Source organism: Oratosquilla oratoria, chromosome 2, assembly GCF_046742065.1.
Source record: "Oratosquilla oratoria isolate Oo_2021 chromosome 2, ASM4674206v1, whole genome shotgun sequence".
Classification (NCBI taxonomy): Eukaryota; Metazoa; Arthropoda; class Malacostraca; order Stomatopoda; family Squillidae; genus Oratosquilla; species Oratosquilla oratoria.
In genome coordinates, this window is record NC_134778.1 from 59,177,232 (window position 1) to 59,187,302 (window position 10,071).

Sequence of the window (10,071 nt, forward strand, 5' to 3'; positions counted from 1 at the left end):
GAAATAGGCTCGTACCAATCAAAGCGCCAAGGACTGACCGCTACAAAATCAGTGCCATCCCATCCATTGTGCACATAATAAACTCTATGTAAACTTGTACCGTGTATCTACTCTAAGTTTTATATTTTTTAATCAGCTTTTGCAATGTACTATTGTCAGTGTACTACTGTTATTGAAATAAACCTTTTATTACTATTATTATTATTATTATTATTATTATTATTATTATTATTATTATTATTATTATTATTATTATTATTATTATTATTATTATTATTATTATTATTATTATTATTATTATTATTATTATTATTATTATTATTATTATTATTATTATTATTATTATTATGTGTGCTTGCAAATGCGTGCGTATGTGCGTGTGCACTTATGCATGAAGCATGGATAACTGAAAGCAATTCATGTTCTCTTTTATTGCTATCAAAATACACACATTCGCACGGTTCATCGTCTATATCATTTATATCTGTAATAAAAACCTGCTATATTGATCTTCTGCATGTCTAATTCCTGAAATAATTAATTTCGTTCTTCTTAGAATAAATCACAGATAAAGGAGGGGATAAATGGATGTTTGGCTTGAGGATGCGCTGAGAGAGAGAGAGAGAGAGAGAGAGAGAGAAATGGGCGGGAACTATTACACGACGAAAGATGGGCGTCCAGCCGACTCGACTACACCTAACCAGTACTGGAAGTCATTCCAACGAGGAAGAAATATCGTGTAATAAATTGCAACTTTTTCCTAGTTGATTCATAGCGGCAATAGAAAGATTCTGTTGTATTGTTTTTCTTAGGTATTGGAGGAAGAGCGAGTCAAGTTAGATAATCATAGTTTGCGAGAATATGAGTATCAATTAAATTCATAATTACGAGTCGAGTGTTTGAATACCAACTGATTTTAAAGTGCAGGAATGCGGAAGACTTATTCAACGAAATTGACACGGCTTTCTTCCTTTAGAAAGAAAAAATATGTAAAGGTTGTCATTAATGCGAATATGTTAATTCATCAAGGCTATAAGTGACAAGAAAAAGCACTCTCATCGTCCACTTATGGGTGCATCGACGCATACATGCCTCTCGACCGAGAGTTATGTCCACTAATGTGCGACATGGCGAGAATACACAAACAACGGTCCGAGTAGCAACGTTGTCGGATGTTGCAATATTCATTTTTTTTTACCGGAAATCTCTAAGCCTAATGTCTCAAGTGACAAAATAGAATCTACCACTTTTATCGAGTATGTAGTATACGAAAGAAACTACCAAAAATTAGGGTTAGATATTATTATGCTTAATTCAAATCGAACAAGGCAAAATTAACCCAAATCTGGCAACTCTACCATACAAAATTGAACCCTTTCGCTACGTTTTGCGATTTTATTTATCCACTCTATCTGCCGTCAAACAATATTATTCAAACGAAGGAAATCCCTTTCGCAGTAAGATTAACCATGCATGGAATTTTTCTCTCAAGCTGCCAAATGCGAATAAGTTTGTTGTTTTCATTTCTTTCCGTCGCGTTTCGTCAAGATTGTTGACCCCGTGACGGTTTGTTTCCTGCCAACCGATCCACTACCACGAACTGCCCATGGTATGCCTATTCCAGCTGCCGCCGAGTGATTTCATTCATCATGAGGAAATATAATACTAAGTAATTTTTTCTAAAAACATTTTTTATTAAATATGAATAAATATAAGTAGTTTTCCATGTCCTTCAGAATGGCACACTCGTATGGATTTGCAGCGTATGTACAGTGTTTCCTGTTTCAAGACAAGACAAGACACGACACGACAGGAGAAGAGAAGACAAGACAATGCAATAAAGAACTCGTAATGGTATCTGAGTGTCGAGGCGTCGCTATCCCTTCCAACAATTGAGTAATATTGTCTGGTTTCGGCCACAACATCATCTGGAAAGTGAGCTAGAGGACAGATACGTTTTAACCTCTCAGTTTATTAAAATCGCCTGGCGGCAGCATAATCACAATAAAGATGTGAGTTCTAAGATATTTGGAAGTGGTTTCCTTTCACCTGAATGAAATCGACTGGTGACAGCCTGAATAAATACAGGAATTATGAACCGCAACAAAAGTGTTTTCACTCGGAAGGTTTCGACCTGTCTTTCGTCACATACAACATACTTATGGATTTCTGTTCGTTGGCCTCCCGGAAATAACCGTTTTATCTTTGAATAAAATCATCTAAACAGGATAACAGAACCGGTTTGGTTGTGTTCTGCAAGAAGAAAGTTGATCATGATATTTCCTAGTAGGACTGACAGAAGGACAAGTAACGTCTTCACTATATAAAGACCCACCTCAATTCCGGTCGGAATTAAACTTTTCCTTTTATTCTAGTTGTCGCTTGGTTATTTTATTCATTTTATTGTCACTTCCTTTACTTGATAAGTAACAGGGATTAATCCTTTTGCCCCTGTGTGTGTGTGTGTGTGTGTGTGTGTGTGTGTGTGTGTGTGTTTTATTTACCTAATGCCAGACGATTTCTTTTGGCTGAGGGCGTAGGGTTCAAGCTATGTCACTTTGTCCACGTGCTACAGCGATGCTAGTTAGCGCTAAGCGATTTTTTTCAGAGAAAACGAATTAGAGGAAACGCCTTGCGTCGAGCAAATATAGAGAACGTTGTCAGAGAAATCAGAAATCTAGTATGACTGGTGTCTCTCCTAGAAATGTCCCGTGGCTAGATTTGGGTGCGTACACTACGCACAGTCATCGCTAAGATTTGTCCTAAATTTCACTGAACAAAAATCTTACCCATTATGTGATACATGTTCATTTCTTACAGTATTTTTTCGTAAATGAAATTCATTCAATACAAAAAGACCTGGAGGTTATTAGCATAGTGTCGAATTCAGGAGCGGTAACAGAACGCCATAAAGCGACTGTTTATAGTTCGTTGATCTACGAAAATTCTCACTCACGGAAATAAAAGTTTATTATAAACACCATGAAACTAGGGTATCAACGGCATACGTGTGTGAATCTGCCGATAAAATATGTGAGAATCTCACGCTCCGAGGCCTCCAATAGCGACCCAAGCCGTCACCTTTGCCCTTAGTGTTCGGGCTACTTCCAGGGCAAGCATACGTCACCGGTAACTGTTAGACCCGAAGACAGACCCACGCAATGCCAAACACGACCGTAACCAATGTGCTTATTAGCACACTACAATGAAGATTGTTCCACAGTGCATATAAGCAAACCTTACTGAATCACTAACGGTGATTTTTTTCATTCAGTATTATTTATGTCTGTGTCTAAAGGGACGTAAAGGGTTTTTTGCCCTTTATCAGGACTCGCATCACCGCTGCATCCTTTGTCTGCATCTTGGAGTGAAGACAAGACCTCCGTATCGTCTCGGATCCTCGGCTGGTTTCGTCCCAGACGCTTCCGCTTCTGTGGGTCATCGACTCGGCGTCGTCTGCAGTCGAGGTGAGCTGAGGTAGGAGCGCACGACCTCGCTTGGGCAACCCTCCCGCCTCCCCACCCCCACCACCTCCCCCCACAACGACAAAATCGGTTTTATCAACTTCATTCAACGATGTTTGTCTCAACCCAAAGGGTAAGTGTATATGTGTATGTAATCTCTTATTGCCCATGAAGGCAGAGATAGCGAGTGACGTCACTACCCCTTAGTGCATTTGTGTGTCAGTGTGTTGTACAATTCCATTAGCCATTCATGATGTGGAAATATATGCACGATAAGGAATCAGCCAACCGTTCTTTAGTTGCTCGGCTTCCACCATTCTAGAGAAAGTAGTAAAATTTCCGGAAATGCTTCTGGATTCTGGGTTACTAGTGCCCAGGTCTGGTGCAAGGTTGGGGAGAGGGGGGAGGGGGAGGGGGGAGGGAGTGGGGAGAGTCCCGTTAGTCTGGGACGATAATTTACATACATTTCTCTAAACCTGTTTGCTCTCCCTTGAGCGGGTCAGGTATCCCCTCTCTTTCTCTCTTTCTCTCTTCCTCTCTCTTTCCCACCCTTTCTGCCTCCCTCACTGCCTCTCTCTTTCCCTCTCTCTCCCCTTACCTCCACCCTACCTCTCTATCTCTTTCTCTCCCTCCCTCCTCCCTACCTCTCTTTTTCTCTCTCTTTCCCTCCCCCTCCCTATCTCTCTCTCTCCCTCCCTCCCTCCCTCCTCCCTACCTCTCTCTCTCTCTCCCTCCCTCTCTCTCTCTCTCTCTCTCTCTCTCTCTCTCTCTCTCTCTCTCTCTCTCTCTCTCTCTCTCTCTCTCTCTCTCTCTCTCTCTCTCTCTCTCTCTCCCTCTCTCTCTTCACTCTGCTTGGCAAAAACTGAAACAAAACATTATCCTTTTCATTAACAGAGATGAATGAAATCGCCTGGCGGCAGCCATAACAGAGAGGAAAGTACCACACGGCACGGAAGGAGGTAAGCAACTGCATGCCATTTTCTTTAACGCTCTGACGCTGAGGGCGTTTTCTCTAATTGAATCCAATCGCTTTTATGGTAGGCGGAATAGATATGCTGGTATAATTATTTTACGCTCTTTCTTTCTTTCTTTCTTTCTTCTAAACCTACTTCCCGAGACCACCTAGTAGGAGGGTAGCCGTATCAAAATTCGCAAAATCGAGGACACGCTACGCGAACATGCTCGCACGCACGCACCCACAAGGGCACGTTCGCACATTACATATGCAAGCACACACGCACGTACGCACGTACACTTGCACGCACGCACGCACACTCGTGTATATGTGTATATATATATATATATATATATATATATATATATATATATGTGTGTGTGTGTGTGTGTGTGTGTGTGTGTGTGTGTGTGTGTGTATGCAAAGTAGACCACTTGGAAAAAAGAAACTAACGAAGCAGAGCGCTTTCGTATATTACATGTTCAGTGCACTGAAGATGTAATATACGAAAGCGTTCTGCTTCGTTAGTTTTTTTTTTCCAAGTGGTCTACTTTGCATAAGTGAACACACGTACCCGTGTTCTTATTAGCATATGTATATATATATGTGTATATATATATATATATATATATATATATATGTATATATATATATGCTTATTAATCAATGAGCTGAAAGTAAATGGCGGGGCAACAATGCAGATCGTGAGTCACCTTCACTCTCTCTCGTCCGGCTTTTTATGCTTGGAGACTAATCCCCATTCAAAAAAAAAAAAAAAAAAAAAAAAAAAGTGCTGACCATTCCCGTCCCTCCTCTCTGGTGCCCTCCATAATAAATCTCCCTTGACCACCTCCTCCTCCTCCTCCTTGACTCCACCCCTTTGATGCGATATGGTCTCCAAGGATAGAAGCGCTGGTTATGTGTGAGGAATGGTATTCTTCTTCCGGATAGTCAGACGGGTCAGTAAAAAAAAAAAAAAAAAAAAAGGGCACTCCACAAATATGGAGGCCTTATCACGTCCATCGACACCGGATGGAAGAACGGTGGCAATGATGGGAGGTGGACCTCGTCCACCTCCAGCACGTGACCCTTCACTCAGGGTCGTCCTCCTGTCGTGACCCGTTCCCCGCCCGGCCGGCGATGGAGTCCCAGCCCCCCCCCCGGGTGTTGGTTTGTTTTTTGTTTTTTTTTTTTTTGTTGGTGGGGGGGATTGTTTTTTTTTTTTTTTTTTTTTTTTTTTTTTTTTTTTTTTTTTTTTTTTTTTTTAGTCCCAGACTTTTTTTTTCTCTCTCTTTAGGAAGATGACCCCGATGTCAAGATGGCGGATCTTGAGGTCGCTGATCGCGAAAGTGACAGTGTGCCGTACACCTAGAGTAAAAGAATTTTTCCTCAGACACGACAGAGATAAAGAACTTGAAAAAAATAGATAAAAGGATATTGTCTTTTGCTCTTATCGATGTCTGCAGCAAGACCGGTTCGTCAGCTATATAGCCATGTCTTGTGGAGTTCTTAATCCGAATAATAATTATTTTTTTTCGGTCGAAATGCAAATAAAAAGGGGAGCATATCAAGGTCCGGATTGATGATACACTGGTTGGACGGGAAGAGTGAGAGAGGGGGAGCGAGAGAGAGAAAGGGAGGGAACGAGACAGATAGAGAGACAAAGAGAAAGAAAGGAAGAGAGATGGAATGAGATAGATAGATAGAGAGAGAGATAAAGAGAAAGGGAGAGAGAGATGGAACGAGATAGAGAAAGGGAGAGAGAGGGAGATAAAGAGAAAGAGAGGGAGAGATAGATGGAACGAGATAGATAGAGAGAAGGAGAGAGAGAGAGATATAAAGAGAAAGAGAGGGAGAGAAATGGAACGAAATAGATAGAGAGAGGGAGCGAGGCAGGTAGAAAGAGGTAGAGAGATAGAGAGAGGGAGAGAGAGAGAGAGAGAAATAAAGAGAAAGAGAGGGAGAGAGAGATGGAACGAGATAGGTAGAGGTAGGAAGCGAGACAGGTAGAGAGGCTGCGAGATATACATATATATATATATATATATATATATATATACATGTATATATATATATATATATACATATACATATATATATATATATATATATATATATAGAGAGAGAGAGAGAGAGAGAGAGAGAAGCTTTCACATTCATCTCTCAAAATAACATTGCTAAGGAACGCTTATCCACAAAGAAGTTTTTAATCTTAACCCACTTTATATCATAACCTTTTAGCTACCGAGTGAATGTGGGGGAGAGGGAGCAGATGGCAAGACAAATAAAATCTCCTGGCGACATCCAGACGACAGGGAAAGGGACCACCTAGTACATAAGGGCCTACGTGCGGAAATGATTGGAAACTGTGGACTTCGTAGCGAATCGTGAACGCCCAAGAAGAAGAAAAAAGAAGAACATGGATGAAGAAGAAGAAGAAAAAAGTGCTGACTCATCAGACAAAACTCAAAATACATTCTAAAGAGTATATTAACCCCTTTCGTTGCCTAAAAAGGGCTTAGCAGTTTCGAAATAAGTCGTATATAAAGGGGTTTAAGAAGGAAATAGACAAAAACTGGTTTACCTACGGAGTAGTTAACGAACGGAATAAACTTGGCGACCATGTCGTGAGCGCTGAAGCGATTGACTGTTTAAAGAGAAGATGAGATAGCTTTATCTGTTTGCTATTATTTGTCTGTACATGTATTACTTGCTTGATTTTCATTTATCATTATTTATCTGTCAATTTATTATTATTTACTATTTACCTGTTTGTTTATCATTTAATTATACCTATGCATCTATTTGTTTTATTTATTATGATTTATATTATTATTATTTTTATTTAATTTAATTTGATCTTTTTATCATTATTATATATTTGTTTCGCATCCGACCTAGTTATGGACCAAAAGGTCTCCTGTCGGCATGCTCCGCCTTTGTAATCCTTTGTAATCGGTAGGGATGACAGGTAGTAAGAGATATGGAACTGGCTCGTGTAGGCCTTATGGTCTCTTGCACTCTCCTCCATTCTTATGTTCTTAACTCCCTCTACGCCACGGGGATGAATAAAATCGCTTGGCGGCAGGAAGGATAGAAGGAAACGTGCCAGCAGGTAAGGAAGGGCATGTCGATCAACCGATCGCTTTAAGTCTTAAATATCGTGTAAGTCAGGAGAAAGTATTAATTTATTTATATTTTTACTTATTATTTATCTATTCTATTTATCTACATGCTTTATTTACTTATTTAGACGTATATTAATCAAACTATCTTTTTATTTACGTCTATATATTTTTTTTCATGTGTTTATCTGCTTTAGAATGACGGTAAATTCGGAATTGCTCGTTGACTAATGAAATGATAATAATAACAAGAAGAAGAAAGGTTCCTAGGCTTACGAAGGTCGTCTAACTCGCAGGATTTTTTTTTTTCGTGTCTCCTTCTTTCCCTTAACCGCAGTCCAACGGGATTCATAATCGCCGAACACTCACACAGACACACACACACAACGACTTTGGCTCACGGTGGCCTCTCGAAGGACTTCCTGGGGCAGGAGGAGGAGGAAGAGGAGGGGACAAAGGAGGATGGAGGGGAGGATGAAGAAGATGAGACAAAGGAGTATGAAGAGGTAGAGGTGGAGAATAAAGAGGAGGGGCAGAAGGAAGAGGTAGAAGAGGAGAAGGAGGAGGGGACAAAGGAGGAGAAGGTGGACGATAAAGAGGAGACAAAGGAGGATGAAGAGGAGGGGCAGTAGGAAGAGGAAGAAGCGAAAGGTGAGGTTGTAAAAGAGGAAGAGGAGCAGGAGGATGAAGAACAGGAAGAGGATGTGGAGAGACAGGATGATGAGAAGTATTAGGGAGCAAAGGCCGCCCGTAGACTGTCCACTACATGTTAGCGGCCACGTGGGTAGTGTAGCCTCAGCCGACACTATTAGCAAAGATGGAGTTCCTTTAAGCTGAATAAAATCGTATAATGTTAGCCAGAACAACATTTTATAATGAAACAATGTCACCCAATGAAGAGTGAGGAGCTAATCAAAATACTTCATCGATTTTTTTTTTTTTTTTTTTTTTTATAACTTCCCACGGTTTCATTTAAGCTGAAGAACGAAATTCTTAATTGTGAAAAACTGGGGAACAAAAGAATATTAAGAGATAATATTGTCTTTTAACATTAGATTTCCGTTATGAAATTTTCACTCATCATCACACAGGCCCTGCTCGAAGGCGAATCCTTCACTTCCGCGTTTTTTGTTTTCTTTTTCTTTTTTCCCTTTTTTTTTGGGGAGAGAGGGGGGAGGGGGAGAAATCTGATAGCTCAAAAACCTTGGCCCGGGGTCCAATCCAAGTCCAGTTTGTCCAATCCAACGTTACGCATGGACAGTGTGACATTTGCACCCGGCCCGGGGCGAGCGTGGACATCTGCCTCCTGCCCAGTCCTGGGAAAATTTCGCGCGGAACGCCGCCAGCAGGTTCCCCGACCGGATTTTAATTACCATTACCTCAAAACAGGAGTTGAAATTGCCTTCCGCATGTTTGAGTTTAGATCAACCCAGCTTGACCCCCTTGTTTTTTCGAATCTGCTTTATTCCTACTTATATTGATCATCTATGGGTTTTGTTATGATGTTATTTACTACTACTGCAGTCACTTATAACTATAACTGAATTCATAGTGTAGGCTTTTGAAGCTATTGTGTATATTACTACTACAGAATAAATAATGATACAAAGAAAAATTAACTACATATTTCAAATTTCGAAACCGATAACGAATTGGAAAACAACGCTCGGTGCATTTCCAATAAGACAGAAAGAATGTGTGACTATTTTTCTTTCTTATTATCCTCAAGACATTCTGACTGTGTAACGCAATTAGAGAACTAGTACACTTCACCATGTTCAAGTAAATTTTGCTATCATACTATGTCAGCGATGCCTTGTTACCTGACCCGGGCGGAATACAGATTTGTGGTATTGTTTTTGATCGAGCTTTTGCTTTCTTTATTCTCAGTGACATTGCGGTCAAGGCCAAGGGGAAGGTCACTGAAATGGGAAAGATTTGTTTTTTGTTGCAACTTCCTCAACATTTATCCAAATTAATTACAAACGAAAACTAAATTGTTCTTATCCTTTTTTGTAATAACAGCCATATTTACTCCAATAATGGAAAATTCATATTTTGACCTTCAGTGACCTTCAGAGGTCAGACTCAAGGTCACAGAAAGAGTTTAATAATATCATCATCATAGAAGAAATTGCATAAGACATTTAGACGCTTAGATTAATTCATTAATAAGTTCCACTAAAATTACTACATAAGTCTTGAATATAGACGAAGGCGTCTTTCTGTACATACAATCCATCATAAGAACATCCACCCTTTCTAGACGGCGAGTCACTTGTTTGTACACCAATTTGTTCAACCCCCGGTCACACGGTTCTGTCATATATGTTCTTCGTCTGTTCTCCGTCTCGAGGCTCTACACTGACTCACCGTCCATAAAGAACTGTTATTGTTATTATCATAAACAAATAAAGTAAACATTAGACGAGGAAGAAGAAGACGATCGGGACCAGGAAGCCCAGAGAGAAGAATCGAATTTCGTCATACAAGACGACGCGTTATCTTGAGGAGGAAGAATCGTTCC